Here is a 23,215-nt window from a genome sequence, read left to right on the forward strand (position 1 = left end):
AAGGGATTTGATTTAGGTCATACCTTAATAGTCCAGTGGTTTTCCCCACTTTCTTCAATTTAAGTCTGAATATGGCATTAAGGAATTCATGACCTGAGCCATAGTCAGCTCCTGGTCTTGTTTGTGCTGACTGTATAGAGCTTTTCCATCTTTGGCTGCAAAGGATATAATCAATCTGATTTCATTATTGACCATCTGGTGATGTTCATGTGTAGATCATCTCTTGTCTTGTTGCAAGAGGGTGTATGCTATGACCAGAGTTTCTCTTGTCAACACTCTGTTAGCCTTTGCCTTGCCTCATTTTGTACTCCACAGCCAAACTTGCTTGTTACTCAGTTATCTTTTGACCTCCTTCCTTTGCATTCCAGCCCCCTATGATGAAAAGGACTTCTTTTTTAGTGTTAGTTCTAGAAGATTTTGTAGGTTTACATAGAACCGTTCAACTTCAACTTCTTGAGCATTACTGATTGGAGCATAGACTTGGATTACTGTTATATTGAATGGTCTGCCTTGGGAATGAACAGAGATGATTCTGTTGTTTTTGAGATTGCATCCAAGTACTGCATTTTGGATTCTTTTGTTGACTATGATGGCTACTTCATTGCTTCTAAGGGATTCTTGCCTACAGTAGTAGATATAATGATCATCTGAGCTAAATTCATCCTTTCCAGTCCATTTTAGTTCACTGATTCCTAAAATGTCGACGTTCACTCTTGCCATCTCCTGTTTGACCACTTCCAATTTGCCTTGATTGATGGACCTTACATTCCTGGTTCCTATGCAATATTTTTCTTTACAGCATCAGACTTTACTTCCATCACCAGTCACATCCACTGTGTGTGTTCGTTGCTTAGTCGTGTCTGACTCTTTGCAACCCCATGAATTGTAGCTGGCCAGGCTCCTGTCAACTACAAATTGGCACTTACCAAGAGCATTGCCAATGACTGAATAACAAAGACATTTGCCACCTGCCTCTGTGGGAGATTGAACCCCATGCTGCTATAGCTGTTGACCTTCAACAAACCCTGAGAGAGTTCAGGGTGGAGTGAGGCACTCTGTGCTCCAGGGAATCTGGTGGGACAGGTCTTTAGATAGTTGGATGTTCTTAGGAACAGATTTTATGATCTCAGTGTTTATATCTCCTTATATCTAGAGAAGCACTAAATCCCTTCATGGTGACATCAGGTCCTCATGACTAACAAAAAAACCTTTTGAGTGCTTCATGGTATTGAACTCCCCCTTCACCAAAACCATATATATTGACTTCCCCCCACTGCTGTTTTGGAGCAGTCTCTCAGAGCTATCTGAGATGCTGCCTCCTAGGCTGAAGTCCTCATTTTTCCCCCAAATAAAACTTAACTCACAACTTTCAAGTTGTGCTTTTTTTTTTTTTTTTTTTTTTTAGTTGACACTCCTCTATCCATGGGATTCTCCAGGCAAGAATACTGGAGTGGGTTGCCATTTCCTTCTCCAGGGGATCTTCCTGACCTAGGGATAGAACCCAGGTCTCCTGCAGTGCAGGTGGATTCTTTACCATCTGAGCTATACAAAAGTCCCAGTCACATCCACAAGTGGATGTTGTTTTCTCTTTGGCTCCGTCTCTTCATTCTTTTTGGAGTTATTTCTCCCTTCTTCTCCAGTAGCATATTGAGCACCTACTGACCTGGGGAGTTCATCTTTCAGTGTCCTATCTTTTTGCCTTTTCATACTGTTCATGGGGTTCTCAAGGCAAGAATACTGAAGTGGTTTGCCATTCCCTTCTCCAATGGACCACATTTGTCAGCCACCATGACTCCTCCATCTTGTGTGGCTCTACACGGCACGGATCATAGTTTCATTGAGCTAGACAAGGCTGTGATCCAAGTGATCAATTTGGTTAGTTTTCTGTGATTGTGGTTTTCATCCTGTCTGCCCTCTGATGGATAAGGCTAAGAAGCTTGTGGAAGCTTCATGATGGGAGGGACTGGCTGTGGGGGAATCTGGGTCTTGCTCTGATGGGTGGGGCCATGCTTAGTAAATTTTTAATCAGATTTCCTGTTAATAGGCCAGGCTGTGTTCCCTCCCTGTTGTTTGGCCTGAGGTCAAACTATGGTAGGGTTAAAGTCCTGCTTCAAAAGGACTTATACCAGCACACCATGGCTCCCAGGATTGTTGTAGTCAGTGCCCCTGATGTCACGGCTGGCCACTGTTGACCCATGCCTCTGCCAGAGACTCCTGGACATGCACAGAGAAGTCTGGGTCAGTCTCTTGTGAGTCACTGCTGCCTTTCTCCTGAGTCCTGTGTACATAAGATTTTGTTTGTGCCCTCCAAGAGTCTGTTTCCCTAGTCCTTTGGAAGTTCTGTAATCAAATCCCACTGGCCTTCAAAGTCAAATTCCCTGGAGGTTCTCTGTCCCTTTGCCAGATCCCCAGGTTGGGGAATCTGTTGTGGGCCTTAGAACTTTCTTAACAGTGCAAGAACTTCTTTGATATAATTGTTCTGTGTTTGTGGGTCATCTGTTCAGTGGCTGTACAGTGGGACTAATGGTGACCTCCTCCAGGAGGATTTATGCCACACACAGCACCTCCCAGGTCTGTTGCACCCAGAGCCCCTGTCCCTGGGGCAGGCCACTGCTGACCTGTGCCTCCACAGGAGACATTCAAACACTCAAAGGCAGGTCTGGCTCAGTCTCTTGTGGGGTCTCCAAGTCCTGGTGCACACAAGGTCTTGTTTGAGCCCTCCAAGCATATCTCCTGGGTATGGGGTTTGATTCTAAATATGATTTCGCCCCTCCTACCATCTTGTTGGTTCTCCTCCTTTGCCATTGGACATGGGGTATCTTTTTTGGTGAGATCCAGCATTCTCCTGTTGATGGTTGTTCAGCAGCAAGTTGCAATTTTGGAGTTCTCGCAGGAGAAGATGAGCACACATCCTCCTACTCCATCATCTAACCACCTTTAGATGTACAGATGTGTGGAATTCTCCAGCATCCTACTGTGCTGGGAAGAGGCACCTTTATTGAGTTGTAGATGCTTTACTGGTTGTAGATTGAAGGGAAGAGACAAAAGTAACTTTTTACCCTGCCATGTTTCTGACATCACCTCTCTTTTTATTTTTTCTTATTGTCTATTTTTTACAATAAGCATGTATCACTCATGCAGCCACTGAGCTTCTCAGTTCCTTCATCTTTTAAACTTCATTGACCTTCACTGCTTTACATCCACAAGACCTTCACTGCTCTACATCCACAACCATCTGAATCCAGGACTTCACTCAGAAACACTGAAACAGACTCCTCTGTATCTAGAAAAACTTTTGTGAGAAACTGTGGCAAAACCAGCCTCTTAGTCATTATGGCAGTAACAGGAAGTGTCTTCCTACCTGTAAGTGGAATGACAAGTTCTCTTGAAGGTGCAAGGGTGCCTCCTTGGGCCTAAGAAAACTAAGTTCTTGTCGCCCTCACTGTGGACTAGGTGCTGACATTGCCTCAGTGCATCTCAGCTCTTCTTATTTTTGTTTAACCTTCATGATGTTCTGATTCTATCCAAACATTTGTGTTTGGACTTTTTATTTTGCACTGGAGTAAAGCTGATTAATGATGTTGTGATAGTTTCGATTAACATGTAATAGTTTCGGGTGAACAGCAAAGGGACTCAGCCATACATAGACAAGTATCCATTCTCCCCTAAACCCTGTTCCTATCTAGGCTGCCACATAACATTAAGCAGAATTCCAGGTTTAGCTCTTCTTATTTTAAACTGTTTTCTGAGGTCCACACTATGCAAAATGCTGTGGATGCAGAAATGAATGACTGAGCCCCTGCTCTCAGAGGGTTGGTCTGCCTACTGCCTTGCCAGATGCAAATATATCATGATATTCTGCCTTACTCACAGGTAAAATGTGGTAATCAAAGCCTCCATACAATAAACTAGGTAGAGAAGTAATTCAGAGGATGAGCTGATTAATTCCTCCTCTTGGGGTGAAATGAGGTAGAAAAGAGGAGGACCGCATTTGGGAAGAAGATGATAAATTTCCTTCATTGTCACGATGAATGTAAGAGCCTTTGGAGATGACCGGCAGGCAGTTAGGGAGGAAGGTCTAGCGTTATTAAAGGCAGCATGAGTTCTTTGTGGGCTCAGGATTTCTCATTCAATTGTGTTTCCAGCCTTGGGTTTCTTTGACAGTCCTCTTACTGTGCAGAATTAATCACAAGTTATTTGAGAAGGCTGGTGAATGCTACACTGAACATGGTACTTGCTTCAAGACCCCCACCGCTTGCCTTGAAAGGACAGCCCTCGCTTCTCTTATTTTCCTTTTATTTCCTGTTCACCCTGACCCCAGTGAGAGTGGAAAAAGATTCATGTGTTATTGTCCTTCTGGTGGATGCAAAGGACACGCAAATTCCTGTGAGCATTAACTTTCTGCTTCAGAGAACCGGAGGCTTTGTGCTCAGGACCTGCTCAGGCTTGTCCTTTTAATGAAACACTTAGTCCAAACACTTTTATCATTAAAAAAAGTAATAATGAATCCATTACAAGGCTGCAGAAAGAGGGTGGAAGGTTAACACATGTGAGAGAGCAGAAAACAATTCAGCCACCACAATGAATGAATACAAATTCCCTTCATCCTCCTTGAAGTTATCTGCTAAATTTTTAAAGGCCTTTCTCTTCTCTTCTTGACAACCACATATGAGTCTTAAATGAGCAGAGGAAACATGAACCCTTCAACCAGAAATCTCCATTACCTGCACAGCCACCACAATGATGATGAATGCTTCCAGGAATGACCCCAAAGCCTGTGAGATCCTGCTGAATCATCAGAGATTAAATTTCAGTTGGGAGCATGTCTTTTATCCTACTCTGCTTCTCTGAAATCTGAAAATCAATTGCCATTACAAGGTGAAGAGGCAAATTCCACCAGCCACTCCCACAAGTCCATTTCATCACTGGGTGCATGCGTGCTAAGTTGCTTCAGTCGTGTCCAACTCTTTGTGAGACTATGGACCATAGTCCATCAGGCTCATCTGTCTATGGGATTCTCCAGGCAAGAATACTGGAGTGGGTTGCCATTTCCTCCTTCAGGGAATCTTTCTGACCCAGGGATCAAACCTGGGTTTCCTGGATTGCAGGCAGATTCTTTACCATTTGAGCCACCAGGGAAGCCCAACCCTAAATCTCCTTTCAGAACCTGACATGAGGGGTGAGGGCTGTCTGGAATGTGTGTGGAGCAAGGAAGTGAATCATCTTTTACAAATTACAATCTGTAACTGCGTTTGCAAAGCAAAGGCACTCTGAATGGGGGCAAGGGTCTCTTATTTGTCACTTTTTTAAAAGGTATGAGTATTACCAAAGCAATTCCATAGTGGACATGGACATAAAACAGAGGTTTAATTACTGAGAAGCTTGTCTTACCTATGGTGCCACTGGATTTGTTTATTAAGAGATTTAAAAAGCTATCAGCACTTCTGGAAGCACAGGTGCACCATCCACAGTACTGAATGCGTGATGGTTTTGAGGTGGTCTGGAGAAGAAGTGAAAACCGGCACACACTGAAGGACAGCAGGAGCAGAGATGCTTTGGGACTCGCAGACCAGCATCTGTCTGATTGTCCCTGCATCTGGAAGCCACAGACTCCGGCCAGGTGCATGTGGAGGCACCCTTTGTGGTCTCACTCTCCTCATTTGTTACTGTCACAAACCACCCTGAAGTTTGGCATGATTCACTGCAGCTGGTGGCCTTTGGCCAGCGAAGGCAGGAAGGCGGATAGCAAGCATTATCGGAGAGGGTAGCATTTGACTACATATAATGTTCATTTTGGAGAAGGCAATGGCAACCCACTCCAGTACTCTTGCCTGGAAAATCCCAGTGACAGAGGAGCCTGGTGGGCTGCAGTCTATGGGGTCGAGAAGAGTCTGACATGACTGAGTGAATTCACTTTGCCTTTTCACTTTCCTGCATTGGAGAAGGAAATGGCAACCCACTCCAGTGTTCTTGCCTGGAAAATCCCAGGGACGGGGGAGCCTGGTGGGCTGCCGTCTATGGGGTCGCACAGAGTTGGACATGACTGAAGCAACTTAGCAGCAGCAATGTTCGTTTAGAGTCCAGTCAAGCTGTTTGGAAGTTACATCAGCCTTTAAATGTATACCTTCCCTTCTCTGCCTGGATTCCAGTAACATCCAACTTAAAAAAAACTGAAGTGTAGCTGATTGATGTAACATTACAGGTGTACATATGGTAATTCACAATGTTTAGTCACACTCCAACAATGCCCAATTTTTTTAAACTTTTTTCTTTTTTAAAATTTTTGACTGTGCTGGGTCTTCATTGCTTGAGGACTTATCTCAAGTTGCTGCAAGCAGGGGCTTCTCTCTAGTTGTGATGCGTGGGCTTCTCATTGTGGTGGCTTCTCTTGCTGCAGAGCACAGGCTCTAGAGTGGTGGGGCTTCAGTAGTTGTGGCTTCTGAGCTCTAGAGCACAGGCTCAATAGTTGTGTTATGTGGTCTTAGGTGCTCCATGGCACGTGAGATCTTCCCAGACTAGGGATCAAACCCATGTCTCTTGCATTGGCAGGCAGACTCTTTACCCCTGTCCAACTTTTTTTTTTTTTCTCATCCTTTTTTTTTTTTTTATGTACTGCATTTTTATTTATTTATTTACTTTATAATATTGTATTGGTTTTGCCATACATCAACATGAATCCGCCACAGGTATACACGTGTTCCCCATCCTGAACCCCCCTCCCACCTCCCTCCCCATACCATCCCTCTGGGTCGTCCCAGTGCACCAGCCCCAAACATCCTGTATCATGCATTGAAACTGGACTGGCGATTTGTTTCATATATAATATTATACATGTTTCAATGCCATTCTCCCAAATCATCCCACCCTCTCCCTCTCCCACAGAGTCCAAAAGACTGTTCTATACATCAGTGTCTCTTTTGCTGTCTCACATACAGGGTTATCATTACCATCTTTCTAAATTCCATATATATGTGTTAGTATACTGTATTGGTGTTTTTCTTTCTGGCTTACTCCACTCTGTATAATAGGTTCCAGTTTCATCCACCTCATTAGAACTGATTCAAATGTATTCTTTTTAATGGCTGAGTAAGACTCCATTGTGTATATGTACCACAGCTTTCTTATCCATTCATCTGCTGATGGACATCTAGGTTGCTTCCATGTCCTGGCTATTATAAACAGTGCTGCGATGAACATTGGGGTGCACGTGTCTCTTTCAATTCTGGTTTCCTCAGTGTGTATGCCCAGCAGTGGGATTCCTGGGTTATAAGGCAGTTCTATTTCCAGTTTTTTAAGGAATCTCCACACTGTTCTCCATAGTGGCTGTACTAGTTTGCATTCCCACCAACAGTGTAAGAGGGTTCCCTTTTCTCCACACCCTCTCCAGCATTTATTGCTTGTACACTTTGGATCGCAGCCATTCTAACTGGCGTGAAATGGTACCTCATTGTGCACAACAAAGTGTTAGTAGCTTAGTTGTGTCTGACTCTGTGCGACCCCATGGACTGTATGTAGCCCACCAGTCTCCTCTGTCCGTGGGATTCTCCAGGCAAGAATACTGGAGTAGGTTGCCATTTCCTCCTCCAAAGATCTTCCAGACCTAGGGATAGAACCTGGGTCTCCTGCATTGCAGGCAGATTCTTTGCTATCTGAACTACCAGGGGAGCCCCAAACAACAAAATTAAAGAAATTAATTTCTTCAAAGATGTAAATGTTTTCTGAAGCATTGTGCAGTGGAAATGGATGAAAAGGGGACTCTTAAAGGGGGGGGACCCAGTCACAGTCACAGAGCTGAGTCCTTGAATCTTGAATCACAGAAGTTTGCCAGGGCTCATTGGAACCACTTATTCCCTTAGGGTCATAGTTTGGAAAAGCTAATTACCTTGAATTTATAGGCTGGAAGGAGCAGAAGGAACATAATCATAGAAAAACACTGTCAGCCTCACCTGTTTTTTGTTTGCTTTGGGTTTCTTTCTTTTTTTTTTTTTGAATCAAGGGAAATTTAACAATAGATTTTTTGCTGAAAAGCATAGAAACCAAGCAGTGTGCCTTATAACTTGAATGCAAGATGATTCTGGAACGGGAGTGTTAAAGAAGGACCCAGACACTGAAACACCTCACATTATTCAGTGTCATTTGTGGGTTAAATCCTTTCTGTGACCCTGATGAACACAAAATCCTGGAATTTCTGAGTTGTGATTCCTTGCTGCTTATAATTTTGTAAACACTTAAAAGTTATATAGCAAATTACCTCCCACGAAAATATCTGGAAACAATCTTTTATGAAAGAGTTAATGAGACTCCAAAAGAGCAAGAATTCTTTCCATATTTGTACAGAGGATTATACTCCTTACCACAGTATTACTATTCATTACTACTGGGAGGTCTAGTCTGGTGCTAGACCACCCCAGAATATCTTAGTGATGAACACAATGAATAAATGCATGGCCAGGTCCTGGAGATGTATACATGAGTTCTGCTTTAAAAAAAGCTGAACTGCAAATTCATTTAACCTCTATTAAGCTAGACAAAATTTCTAAGCAACTGATCTTCTAAGAGACTCCTTTGAATTGTGTTTGAAAACAATTGAGAGATGCCTCCCAGAGATAACAAACCTGGAAATGCCTGAGGATACATGTTGCTCAGTCACTAGGTTACGTCCAACTCTTTGTGGCCCCATAACTGCAGCACTCCAGCCTTTCCTATCTTTCACTATCTCCCAGAGTTTGTTCAAATTCATGTCCGTAGTCAGTAATGCTATCTAACCATCTCATCCTCTGTCACTCCCTTTTCCTCCTGTCCTCAATCTTTTCCAGCATCAGGGTGCCTTCCAATGAGTCAGCTCTTCGCATCAGGTGGCCAGACTGTTGGAGCTTCAGCTTCAGCAACAGTCCTTCCAATGAATATTAAGGGTTGATTTCCTTTAGGATTGATTGGTTTGATCTCCTTGAAGTCCAAGGCACTCTCAAGGTTCTTCTCCAACACCACAATTTGAAAGCATCAGTTCTTTGGCGCTCAAACTTGTTTATGGCCCAGCTCTTCCTGGACACGTATCTGTCATCCAGAGTGAGATATATGCATGAAGATTACTTTGAGCTGAAGATAACTGAGAATCAACAGATGCAGGAAGAGTTCTCTGCCCTCCCTCATCTGCCCAATGCAGGGCATAAATTTCCCTTCATTAAGATGTTTGTTTACATAAACAAATCTCACTAACATAATTTGTATCCTTCATCAGTTTTCCCACGTATTGCCTGGATACTTCCCTATGATTTATCATCTCTTGAAGCCCCAACCCGCTTGCTTTTGTCAAATGGTGTGTAAGCACCTGAATATAGACAGTTCTTTGAGTTTCACCTCTTTTCTGTGAGCCCCCAGGCATGTAAATATCCGTAATGGTGTGACTTTTCTCCTGTTAACCTCTTTTCTTAGTTTAATTTGCAGGCTCCCAAGCAATAACTCAAGAGTGTAGAAGAAAAGTTTTTCTTTCCAGACAAGGAACAACCTCTGGAAAATTGTAGTCTAGGGGGGCTGTCCACAAAACTCCAGGCCTAGACTGAGATTTACAATATGTTCATAGCATATAATCCACATAACTGATAGAAAGTTTCTAAGAGGACAGGAAAACCAACCAGCATTTCTGAGTGTCCACTTCTTGTTAATCACTGTGTTTTTAAATGTACCAAAGTCTTCAAAATTGGTATCATTTTACAAAGTAAAGGTTTTACTTTCTTAACTTAAAAATGAGGAGAGTGAAGAGTAGCTGAATCTATGAAAATTGCCCAAGGACATGCAGGCTTCCTTTCTGCCTACTTCGTGCTCTTTCTACAGTCCCTCTTGCTGTTGTGACATACAAATGTTGTCTTCAATTATACTATTAAAGCTAAAACCTTCCCAAATAAAGTCATAGTCTGCATAGTCATCTGTTGGTTTGCTTTTTGGCACCATGAGTTTTTAAGGCAACCAAAAAGCCTTCAGCCTGCTTTCACTTAAAAAGCTGACTCTCCTGTACTGTGAATTTATATATCAGTGCATTCTGTGATTTCATAACTTTCTAGTAAATAATGCATTAAGCTTGTCTGGTCTTCTATGACTGCCAGATGAAACTCACAATGCTGCCTTCATGTTCATTTTTCCTCTGATAGTGAGGGGTATCCTATCCTCCACTCTCTGCTCCAGAAAAAATTTCTGGCTGGTGAAATAAAAAAAGAACACTCTTAAAAATTCACATTGCTTGTCACAACCACCAAACACCTGTCTGCCTGTCTATTAACATTCTGTCACGGAATAACTGTTCCATACATCCAGTTCCTTCTTGACTTATTTTTCCCCTGGGATAATACTTCTTCGTAATAGTTGAAGACATAAGGACATATGAATTTTTGCACTTCTGTGCATCGAATTCTAGGCTAATCAATCTTATTTCTGGATTTCAGCGTGCAGCACCTGCTTCTGTCTCCAAATTCTCTAGAATTACAGGAAACATATTTTTCAAGAACACAGGACACATAAAACTTCACTTAAGTTTTATCCACAGAGCAAAAATTTATTTTGGTCTAGTTAGAGTTCCTTTGAAGGGTGGTGATAGTTGTTAATGTTGCTGTTGTTTGGTAACTAAGTCTTGTCAACTCTTTGTGACCCCATAGACTGTAGCCTGCCAGGCTCCTCTGTCTATGGGATTTTCCAGGCAAGAATACTGGAGTGAGCTGCCATTTGCTCCTCCAGGGGATCTTCCCAAACCCAGGAATTGAACCCACGTCCCCTGCATTACAGGCAGAAGGAACCCATCAAAAGTATTGCGAGGGTTCCCACACTTGTGCAGCAGCCCCAGTGTATGAGATTTTGAAAGGCTGAAAGGACAGACCTATGTGATGGGGATAATTGAGTGAGGTCAGGAGGAAGCGATGGAGAAGACTGTTTCAAGATCTTGGGTAGAATGTCCAGGCAGAAGATAAGACCAGTGCAAAGGTCCTGAGGCCAGAGGACACAGCAGAGAGGCCAGTAAGGCTGAGCAGGATGAAGGAGAGACACGGGAGCAGATGGACAGAGAGGTGGAGGAGGCGTCAGATTACACAAGTCACTGTAAGGATTTCACCTTTTACTCTGAAGGAGTTGGGAGGAATCTGGGGGTTTTGAGCAAAGGAGTAATGTGACAAATTTTAAAATTAATTTTTATTGGAGGATAGTTGCTTTACAAAGATGTATTAGTTTCTACTGTAAAGCAAAGTGAATGTGTTTTGAGGCTTCCAGTTTAAGAGATGTCAAGTGGAAACAAGATCTTTTTGCAGCAATTCGTGTAAGAAAGCTGAATGGCCTGGAGCCATGTAGCAGTCAAGAGTGTGGTGAGCACCTGTCAGATCTGGATGTTCGTGAGACTAAAGCCAACTAATTAGGCTTCAGTGGATGGACGATGGACAGGAGAGGGGAGACAGACTTGAGGAAGTAGAGAGGTTACTGGGAACCTGGGTTCTAGTCCTGCTTCTGTTGCTCCAGAAATGTATCCATCAGGCAAATCATTGCATGTCCACATTAGTCAGATGTGGGCTATTTTAGGACTGTTCACAGCTGGTTTAGCGGTTCTGTAAATTTAGCCTTGATTTTTAGCAAGTATTTATATAACCAGCAATAATTAAGTGCTTATTGTGTGATAGGAGCTGTCCATATGCTGCGGCTATAGTATAAAACAAGGCTGGAAAATCCACAGGAAAGAGCAACTTGATGGAAGAACCAAGAACAATAAGAGTTATAAACAGTGATAGGCGAGCTGACCAGGGCAGCAGAGAATATGGGCCCTCGGAGCCCATATTGGTGCCTGGACCGCTCCATCTTCCCACACCCTCCAACTCTGCATATGTGGCTGCGAGAGGTGCTGCAGTTCCAGGTCCTGGGTTGAAGCGTGATGATGTAATGGAAATCACTATTTAAAACAAAGACAGACGCAGACTCTGCAGCTCGTTTTTCACAGGGAGTAGGATGCCTGCTTGCTGTGGAAGTTGCCAAATATAGGTCGCCGATCCTGTCGAATCTGCCATATCAAGAAAACCATATTCAAACTGAAGTTGGGAGCTAATTTATACGTTTGGGATGGAGAAAATATCCATCCATGTCTCATAGGAGCTGGAATAATTCCTCAGTAATGTAACTTCACTGAACACCTTTCAGAGGATGACGTGAAGACTAGAGAGCTTCCTGATGGTCCATCAAACTTCGCTACCACAGAACTAGCTTCAGGCTAGTTAGTTAGTGAGGAATATTTGGAGAAAGCTAGACACAAGTACCACGTGGTGCAATTGCTGTCTCCGCTTAGACAATCACCACTGCTTTCATGAACCAGCATCAGAGGGACTTTTAAAGGGAACGTTGGATCAGAAAAAGGGGGAAAGCGACTTCATAATGGACTCAACCTTGGGGTGGAGGGCAGATGCTCTCTGATACTGCATTGGCTCCATCGCCTCCATCCTCACGTCATCACTCTTGTTTCTTAACGGCAGCTTTGAACTGTCTCTGCTTTCTGTTAGCTCAGCTGGAGTCCTGCACCCCAGCCCCCTGCTGGTCACTGGACAGCTCAGAAGACAGGATATCAGGGCAAAGAGGGCTCTCTGCCCCAAGAAAGCCCAAACCTCTGAGATGGGGCAGGTTTTATTTACTGACCACATCAGGCAACTGCACCTCCATATGTCCTTGCCTGCTCTGTGGGGAGATGCAGTAGGTGTCCTCTAAATGCTGCCAGAATCAATATGCATGAAAGAAAAAGAGCCAGAGAGATGGATTTGCAGATGGTGAACAAGTTTGCTTCTGCATCAGGTCGGGTCTGACATTTTTGTGCTGTGTTCACTTGAGCCCATGTGCACACTTGAAAGAGCCAGGGAAGGCGGGAGGTCAGAAAAACAGAAACAAGGGAGCAGAAAAATGAAACAATCTCAGGAACCAATAACTGGAACATCCAGAGACAAAATGATTCTTACCAAGATGGGGAAATCATGTTAAACTGAAAGTTTTCTCTTTCTGCCCTGCCCTGACTGGAGTTTCCTCTGCGTGCCTGCACACACACACACACACATACCACAGGGAAACAACTTGCCAGGTCAACCCCATTCAGTTGTCTGCAGCATTCCTAGGTTTTAAACAAGGGCACTTGCATATCTAGATACTCAGAAATGCTGATTTGCATAATCAAGCTCCCTCATGCACAGAACCTGAGAAAAGATGATGAAACATCACCTATTTCTTAATTGAAGAATATAGCACTCTGAAGGCAAAAAAAACAACACTCTTTGCTCATGACAGACTTTGTGGAGGGGAAGAGAGGGCAACACTTTTTCCAGTTCAAGAGCTAAGTCTTCTGTTCCACCAGCATCGAACAGCAAAGGTCCTATTTTGAAATTCACATAATGAGCTAGATTTTTTCTGCCCTTCATATTTATAGCATTGGTGATATGAGGTTAAACATGAACTGTGATTCTCATTTGTATCATGTTTTTAAAAGTTAGATTCCACATGTAAGTAACATCATATGATATTTGTCTTTCTCCATTTGCCTTACTTCACTTATAGCCTGACAGTCTCGAGGCCCATCCACATTGCTGCAAGTGGCATTATTTCATTCTTTTGTATGGCTGAGTAATAGTCTACTGTATATATGCATCACATCTTTATCCACTCATCTGTCAATGGACATTTGTTTTGTTTTGATTTGTGTTTTGAAGACTCAGGAACCAGAATTTGTGAAAGACATAGAAGACTCTGTGGAGAGAAACTATTTTCACTGAAGAACTAAGAATATGAATTTCAAGAACAAAGTGTGAAGGCTTTGTTAGTCTTGCATTTAGTGCTTTAAAATTACCATATTTTCTCTGACATCAAGTCATCATCCTTGGGAATTTGGGAAAACTCCTTTGGGAAATCACCTTAAGTATCATCAGCTTTTGAATCTTTTGAAACTGCTCCATATTCCAGTTCTTGAATTTCTACAATCTCTTCTCTGACTTCGTCTCTCCCTTTCTTACTCTGCACATCTGTGTCTCAGTCTTCCCCATCTCAGCTCCATGTATCCCAGCCAGGTAGCCCTTGTCCACATTTCCTTCCCCTCTCTTCCTTCACTGGATTGCAGGTGAGCCCCGTGCCCATTGCCAATGTGACAATGGTTTTCTCATCACTTCTCCACAATTTCCTACTGCTTATTCCTTGCCAACCATCAGACCTATGTAACATACATGGCCTGCTCTTGTGGATGCTAGAATTCAAGGTGCTGACGGTCAAAGGCTTTAAGCTTTCCATTGGATTTGCCACAGATGAATCGTGTGGTCCATTATTTTACAGATATTTAATGCTATGCATGATAAAATTTTACTTTTCTACTAATCTTATTTGACTGAAGATCTTTGACTTTATCACTAGCTGAAAACACAGCAAAGTGTTTCTTAGTGGTTCATTCTCTTAACTTTAAGCCTGTGTTGAATACATCTGCTTCCAGTTTGCTCAAAGCCTTCATCCATTTCAGTGGATTCTTGCCCCTCAGCTGACCCCTGGCTTTTGCTACTTACCACATGCAAATATAAACATGTTGAAATGTCTTTTCTCTTAAATACACACTTCCCAGTGTTTCTGTTCATGCTCAAGCTGCCATTCTGAACTATGTAATCTTCTGGGCTTTGCCATATGTCTCCCTTTGCCTGAAATGCAATCCTTTTTGTCATCTGGATATTACTGATATCATTCGTTTGAGATACTGTCTCCTAGGTGAAGACTGTTTTTTTCCCCTCACAAATGGGGAGGTCAGGTTCTTTCTGCATTCTCCTATAGCCCCTTGGGCTCACCTCCACAACAGTACTTTAAACTTTCCCAAGTGTTCGATTTTGTGCATCTGCCAGTCACTGAGCTGTTCCTCAGCAAACAGAGTATTTGCTGTCTGTCCATCACTTTATTCTGGGAAATAAAACAGCCTGGGACATACAGGGCTCAGTGAAGAGGAGGAATGATGAATGCATAAATGAATGAACCAGAAGGCTGCTTAAATGTTCCCTCCCCCACCAAAGTCCTATGTTCTCTATGGACAAGCCACAGGTTAGAGCACCAAGAAGAGCAGTCCTTTAGCAAAGACCCGCTTTTGCAGATGTTTCATGTAAGAGTTGCTTGGGTTGAGGTGGTTAGTTTCATGTCAGTTCAGTTCAGTTCAGTCACTCAGTCATGTCCAACTCTTTCCAATCCCATGGACACACCAGTCTTCTCTGTCCATCACCAATTCCTGGAGCTTGCTCAAACTCATGTCCATCGAGTCAGTGATGCCATCCAACCATGTCATCATCTGTCATCCCCTTCTCCTCCTGCCTTTAACCTTTCCAGCATCAGGGTCTTTTCCTGATGCAGTTTCCTGAGGTGGTTTCATGTAGCTGTTGTATTATTCACTCTGGTTTATTACCCATTCACTCTAGTTGATAGGGGAAACACAAGGCTGCTGAGAAAGACTGTCAACCTCAGTGATTTCAGAAAAGACCTCCTTCTTACTAAATAATCTGTGTTTTTAATAATAAAAAAGGCTTATTTTGTATGTTTGATTGGCACAAAACTGTGGTTACCCTACAATGAGGTGGTTTTAGGTCTACCTTATGACCATATTTGATCTCCTTGCTGTCCAAGGGACTCTCAGTTATCTCAAGGAGATCAAATAAGTCAATCCTAAAGGAAATCAACCATGAATATTCATTGACTGATGCTGAAGTTGAAGCTCCAGTACTTTGGCCACCTGATGTGAAGAGCTGACTCATTAGAAAAGACCCTGTTCCTGGGAAATATTAAGGACAAGAGGAGGAGAGGGCGACAGAAGATGAGATGGTTGGATGGCATCATCAACTCAATGGACATGAGTGTGAGAAAACTCTGAGAAAAAGTGAAAGACAGAGAGAAACTTGGTGAGCTCAAGTCCATGGGGTCACAAAGAATCAGACACGACTTTGCTACTGAACAACAACATATCCACATGTGGAGAGAAGAGAAAAAGCCCTAGTGGTTGTTTTTAGATAGTATCACAGCTGGGAGGCTTCACCTTCTTATCTGAGACCTCAATAGCAAAGTGGACTTTGGGGAATTTATATGTGTTTTCAGAAAGAATGAAATAATGTTTAGCTTAGATAAATGCATGTTAGAACACCTTGAGAATTAAGTACCCAAATAGATATGTGCTAGTAGAGAGAATCTTGAGAAACTGTTGTGTTGCTTAAAAAGTAGAGAACCCTGGGTCATAGTATAAATACATTGGAGAGTAAGTTTAAAAATATTAGGAAAAGCTAATGTCATTTGTTTGCACACATCCAGGCTTTGTTTCATGGATAGTGTTAGTGAGGTAACACTACCCTATAGCAAAGCACAAGGAAGATCACTTTGTGTCAGGGGACACAAAATATCCTGGGACACACAGCCAAAAAGAGGGATGATTTCCAACATGAATGTAAGTTTTAAAAAGTCCCCCAAACTGCATTTTGGGCAGCTATGTAAATACCCAAGGCATATGAGGTTATTTCTGTCAGTGTTTAACACCAGGAAAATCTTCACAGAGATCAACAGAGAATTTTAACCATGAAAAATTAATGATACATGTTTCTACTTGACATAAGCCCCTGAGGCTTTCATAATATTGAGAAAATAGTAATCTGGGTAAGCAGTGATGTATTCCTAACCACCATCTCAAATATTTATTTTCTTGATATTCTATAAACCACATATAGGTAAAGAAGATAGTGAGAGAGAAATCATTCATTTTGGTACAATAGGTAAGAAGGTCAGAAGTCATTCCTCTTCTCACAACCAGAAATAAATGAACTGAAAGCCATCAGGTCTTCTTAGATACATCACAGAGTTGAGAATACAAAGCAGGCCACTGTGACCCAAATGTGAGAGACAGGCGATGAGAGAGAACTGTCACACACTGGAGTAGAAGCCCACCGCTGGAGCCAGTTCCAGGGTGTGGAAACTTACCCCACTGATGAACTGCTGTAGCTTCATTGTTGATAAGCTTGGGAGTTAAAAAGTCCATCGTGTCCTGTCTTGAGGAGAGACACCACATGTCTCTGGATTTTATCCCCAGGAGTACTGCAAGGTTCAGATGAAGATTAAAGATAAATTCTTTCTGCTTTTGATGAGGAGCGGGAATGGGATGGCCATTCTGAAATATGACAAGAGCATTTTGTTTTTCTCAACAAGGCCTGACCTCAAAAAAACTATTTCACCAGATCCTAACCAACCGGGACTTCACTAGAGTCAACCAAACTGGGGAATAAATATCCAATTCGAACCCACTATAGCCTGTGACACAGGGAGGGGCAACAGCCAGGAGGTCCTCAGGGTGAAGAGAGGAGAGAAATCCCCCTGTGATTCCTGACAAGGGGAGAAGAAGCTGTTGTTGTTGCTCAGTCACTCAGTCATGTCCAACCCTTTGTGACTCCCATGGACGATAGCCAGTCAGGCTCCTCTGTTCGTGGGATTCTCCAGTCAAGAATACTGGAGTGTGTTGCCATTTCTTTCTCCAGGGAATCTTCCCAACCCAGGGATTGGACCTGTGTCTCCTGCATTGGCAGGTGGCTTTTTTACCACTGAGCCACAAGGGAAGTTCTCTTATATTCTTAGAGAATTGCAAATTCAAACAATGAGATACCACTACATTCTTATTAGAATGGCTAAAAACCAAAAAACAAAACAAAACTAAAAAACCTGACAACCAAAGCTGGTAAGGAAGTGAAACAACAGAAACCCTTATTTGTTTCCAGTGAATACAAAGTGACTTTGGAAGGCCTTTGCTGATTTCTCATAAAAGTCAGGGAGCTGTTACTACATGAGTCAGCAGTCACACTCCTTGGTATTGATTCAAAGGAGCCACAAACTTCGGTCCACACAAAAACCTGCACTTCAATGTTTACTGTGGTTTTGTTAATGATTTTTCAGAACTGAAAATAACCAATATGCCCTTCAGTAGGAAAACGGATGAACAAAGTGTGGTACATCCATATAATGGAACATACTTCAGCAATGAGAAGAAGCTATTGAAACAGGAAAAGACACAAATAACCTTAAATGCATATTTCTTAGTGAAAGAAGCCAGTCTGAAAAAGCTATAGTGCTTGATTCTAACTATATGACACTGGAATGGACAAAGCTATGGAAACAGTGAAATGTTCAGTGGTTGCCAGAGTTTGGGGAAGGAGGGGAGAGAGGGTGTACAGGTAAGGCACAGAGTGTGTTTAGGATGGTGAAACTGTTCTGTGTGATCTTGTAATGACAAATACCTGGTATTACACATTCATCAAAACCCACAGATTGGTCAACACAGTGAACCTTAGTGTTAAACTCTAGACTTTGGTTAATAATAATGTATCAGTGTTTATTTATAAGTCACAACAAATGTACCCACTAATGGAAGATATTACAAATAAAGGAACTGTATGCAGGTGCTGGAGTACAAATGAAAATGATTCTTACTTTCATGAATAAAAGAAATGCTACCACAGGTTTGTCCCAGCCTGAATGACTGTGAAAGTGTTAGATAACTTTTAGGTCTTTGCTTACTGATTATGAAAACTCCTGTGTCCATTTGAAGATTATAAACTGTTGTTATTGGGTTTTGTTTTCTGAAAATGCTAAACAGTGATGACATGTTCTCTTTAAAATGTTTAAAAATTACTCTAAAGGTATGTGAGTTATGATATATGTTTTTGCCTAGGACATCAAAGAATATTGGGCTACCCTGGTGGCTCAGACAGTAAATAATCTGCCTGCAATGCAGGAGACCTGGGTTTGATCCTTGGGTCAGGAAGATCCCCTGGAGGAGGAAAAGGCAACCCACTCTAGTATTCTTGCCTGGAGAATCCCATGGACAGAGAAGACTGGTGGGCTAGAGTCCATGGGGTAACAGTCGGACTTGACTGAGCCACTGAATAACAATAAAACAGATAAAAATCTTTCATTTCAGGAAATTTTACTCATTAATTCTCTCCTTGCTCCCTTTCTTCTGTTCCCTCTTGCATCTTTTCCTTTATTAGGAACAATATGTCTCTTTGCTTATGTCTTCTGGTCCTGGGTACATAGCATATTTGTTGTATGAATAAAAAAGGAATATTCCCATCCTTGATGACAGAATCATCTAAAAATCTGTTACATTTACAAAGAAATTTGAAGCTTAGTCTGAAGGCGAACATAGCTTGGTCCTTGGAAGGAAAAAGCAGACATATCACTTTGCCAACAAATGTCTGTCTAGTCCAAGCTATGATTTTTCCAGTAGTCATGTATGGATGTGAGAGTTGAGCCATAAAGAAGGCTGAGCACCAAAGAATTGATGCTTTAAACAGTGGTGCTGGAGAAGACTTGAGAGTCCCTTGGACAGCAAGGAGATTAAAGCAGTCAATCCTAAAGGATATCAACCCTGAATAGTCACTGGAAGGACTGAGGCTGAAGCTGAAGCTCCAATACTTTGGGTACCTGATGTAAAGAACTGACTCATTGGAAAAGATCCTGATGCTGGGAAAGACTGAGGCAGGAGGAGAAGGGGACTGACACAATGGACCTGAGTTTGAGCAGGCTCTGGGAAATAGTGAAGGAGAGGGAAGCCTGGCACGCTGCAGTTCATGGGGTTGCAAAGACTCAGATACAACTGAGCGACTGAACAACAACAATAAAACATAGCTAGCTAATAAAAATAATATCTGCCAGCTCAGAAATATTATTAAATTAAAAATAAGCTGAGAATGATGTTTCCTGATGAGTTACATTGTTTTCATTACATTTTGCAACTTCTCTTTTTCAACTGCTTGAGCTCTTTTGCTGAGTAGTTCTAGTTATTTTAAGTTTGTTGTAGATTGTTCTTTAGAGAATTTTTAATTAGTTTTAATTTGGAAAAAGAACATTTTCACATTCTGTGATTAAAACTGTCAAAATAATATGCATAAAGAATACACTTCATTTGTACTAACATGGAAATTTATCATTACACTCATCTAATCTGTAAACAGTTTTCTTCCATGTCACTTTCTAATTATTTTGCACAGAGCTTTACTCATAGTAGTAATGATTATGACAGGTCACTTGCAAGTTTATTTGGCATTTTTACTGCATGTTTTGCAGTAGACTTTCCTTCCAATTATATTAATTTATTTGGAGTAACAAAAGCATGTTGACAACTTCACCATCTTGTAACTGTGTGTTAGCTAGGAGGTTATTATGTCATGTACATTATGAAAAATAATAACCTAAGAATGTCTTCAGTTAGGAGTTACTGCTAAAGATCAACACTTTTGACAAAGGGGAACCTGGGTGAGGAGATGAAACTTTTCTCTTCCTGCTACATTGACTTCCCTGCAGTGCTGAAGTTCATAAGGTGTCTTACAAGCGTGTCCCATGAGATTGCATGCATGTGCTCTGTCTCTCAGTTGTGTCCAACTCTTTGCGACCCCATGGACTGTAGCTCACCAGGCTTCTCTGTCCGTGAGATTTCCCAGCAAGAATAATAAAGTGGGTAGCTATTTCCTTTTCCAGGGGATCTTTCTGACCCAGGGATGGAACCGGGTCTCCCACAATGCAGGCAAATAAATTCTTTACAGTCTGAACCACAAGGGAAGCCTATAATACACTAATGTGATGGCAGACTTTTTTATGTCAACTTGACTGGGGTACACAGAGTGCCCAGACATTTGGGAAACTTGGGGTTCTTCCTGAATCTTGAGTCTGCCATCATTTGGGCTGGAAATATACTATTAGCTCTGCACAAGCTGTCATGCTGGGCCCCTCCATTGGTGACTGTCCTAATTGGACCTAGAGAGCAAGAAGTGGCAACCCCTTCAGACTTATAGTAAGATAATTGCATGTTGGAGGGTGGAAAATATATCCAACAGAAATTCAAGGGCCTTTTCCTCCAGTGAAATGCCTAGGGTCCAGTGTGCAGGGGCCGTGTCGAGGAATCCCTGGTAAGGTGAAGGATCAGGGGCTGCATCTGGGCCTCCTGCAACCCCCAAAAGAAGGACAAAGCCTAGTGGCCTATTTGGATCCTAGAGACAAAATATTCCTCGTTTGGCTCTGGGAAGGAATTCACTTCCAAACTCATGCAAGCTGGTGGCCGGCCTTAGCTCCTTGCAGTTGTAGGTCTCAGGTTCCTGTGTCCTCGCTGGCTGTTGGGTGGGCATTGTTCTCTGTTGAGAGTGTGTGTGGTCCTCTTCCTCCATCTTCCCAGTGTGATGGATCAGGTTCTTCTCACCATTAGAAGTTCTCTCGCCTCCCCTTCTGCTTCCTCTACCCTCTGCATCTCTCTTCTGCCACAGTTCTTGGACAGTCTCTTCTGCTGCCTCTTGTAATATCCATGATTTAGGTGATGATGCCAGGCTCATGTGAATGACCCAGGAATCTTCCCTCTTTAAGGCTGTTTATGTAGAAACTTAGTTATACACGCAAAGTCCCCTTTGGGCAGCAGGCAGGTTAGCATTGGATTGAATAACCAAGTGTGGGAATGCAGGCTCCAGGGGACCTTTGCATTCTGCCAACACTGGGGAACTCTTGCCTTCCCGCCTCTCTAGCCTCTGGGGAAGGCTCAGAGTTTAGCAAATATTCTGTGAACTAAATGAGACACGATTTTGAGGTTGTTCAAGTTTCCTTTATTTTCCTCCAGTCTCACTTGGTGGATTTAAGTTTTGTTTCCTCCCCTATAACCCCATCTGGGGCTTCAGGCAACATGCCTGGTTCACAGGGCTCCTGGCCACGACAGGCAACTGGGCCCAGGAGGTGGAGGGTGGGATGGGGAGGACCGGCAGCCCTTCCATCACAGCTCCTCTGGGGAGACCTCTCTTCTCTGGAATTAGATAGGACACTAAAAGATGAACTCCCCAGGTCGGTAGGTGCCCAATATGCTACTGGAGATCAGTGGAGAAATAACTCCAGAAAGAATGAAGAGACAGAGCCAAAGCAAAAACAACACACAGTTGTGGATGTGACTGGTGATAGAAGCAAGGTCTGATGCTGTAAAGAGCAATATTGCATAGCAACCTGGAATGTTATGTCCATGAATCAAGGCAGATTGGAAGTGGTCAAATGGGAGATAGCAAGAGTGAACATTGACATTTTAGGAATCAATGAATTAAAATGGACTGGAATGGGTGAATTTAACTCAGATGACCATTGTATCTACTACTGTGGGCAAGAATCCCTTAGAAGAAACAGAGTAGCCATCATAATCAACAAAAGACTCTGAAATGCAGTACTTGGAGACAATCTCAAAAACGACAGAATGATCTCTGTTCGTTTCCAAGGTAAACCATTCAATATCACGGTAATCCAAGTCTATGCCCTGACAAGTAACACTGAAGAAGTTGAAGTTGAATGGTTCTATGAAGACCTACAAGACCTTTTAGAACTAACACCTAAAAAAGATGTCCTTTTCATTATAGGGGGCTTGAATGCAAAATTAGGAAGTCAAGAAACACTTGGAGTAACAGGCAAATTTGGCCTTGGTGTATGGAATGAAGCAGGCCAAAGGCTAATAGAGTTTTGCCAAGAGAATGCACTGGTCATAGCAAACACCCTCTTTCAACAACACAAGAGAAGCTTCTACACATGGACATCACCACATGGCCAACACCGAAACTAGATTGATTATATTCTTTGTAGCCAAAGATGGAGAAGCTCTACACAGTCAGCAAAAATAAGACCAGGAGCTGACTGTGGCACAGATCATGAACTCCTTATTACCAAAGTCAGACTTAAATTGAAGAAAGTAGGGAAAACCACTAGACCATTCAGGTATGAACTAAATCAAATCCCTTACAATTATACAGTGGAAGTGACAAATAGATTCAATGGATTAGATCTGACAGACAGAGTGCTTTAAGAACTATGAATAGAAGTTCATGACATTGTACAGGAGACAGGGATCAAGACCATTCCCAAGAAAAAGAAATGGAAAAAAGCAAAATGGCTGTCTGAGGAGGCCTTACAAATAGCTGTGAAAAGAAGAGAAATGAAAAGCAAAGGAGAAAAGGAAAGATATACCCATTTGAATACAGAGTTCCAAAGAATGGCAAGGAGAGATAAGAAAGCCTTCCTCAGTGATCAATGCAAAGAAAGAGAGGAAAACAACAGAATGGGAAAGACTAGAGATCTCTTCAAGAAAATTAGAGATACCAAGGGAACATTTCATGCAAAGATGGGCTCAATAAAGGACAGAAATGGTATGGACCCAACAGAAGCA

This window comes from Bos indicus x Bos taurus, chromosome 11 (assembly GCF_003369695.1).
Source record: "Bos indicus x Bos taurus breed Angus x Brahman F1 hybrid chromosome 11, Bos_hybrid_MaternalHap_v2.0, whole genome shotgun sequence".
In the NCBI taxonomy this organism is placed as follows: Eukaryota; Metazoa; Chordata; class Mammalia; order Artiodactyla; family Bovidae; genus Bos; species Bos indicus x Bos taurus.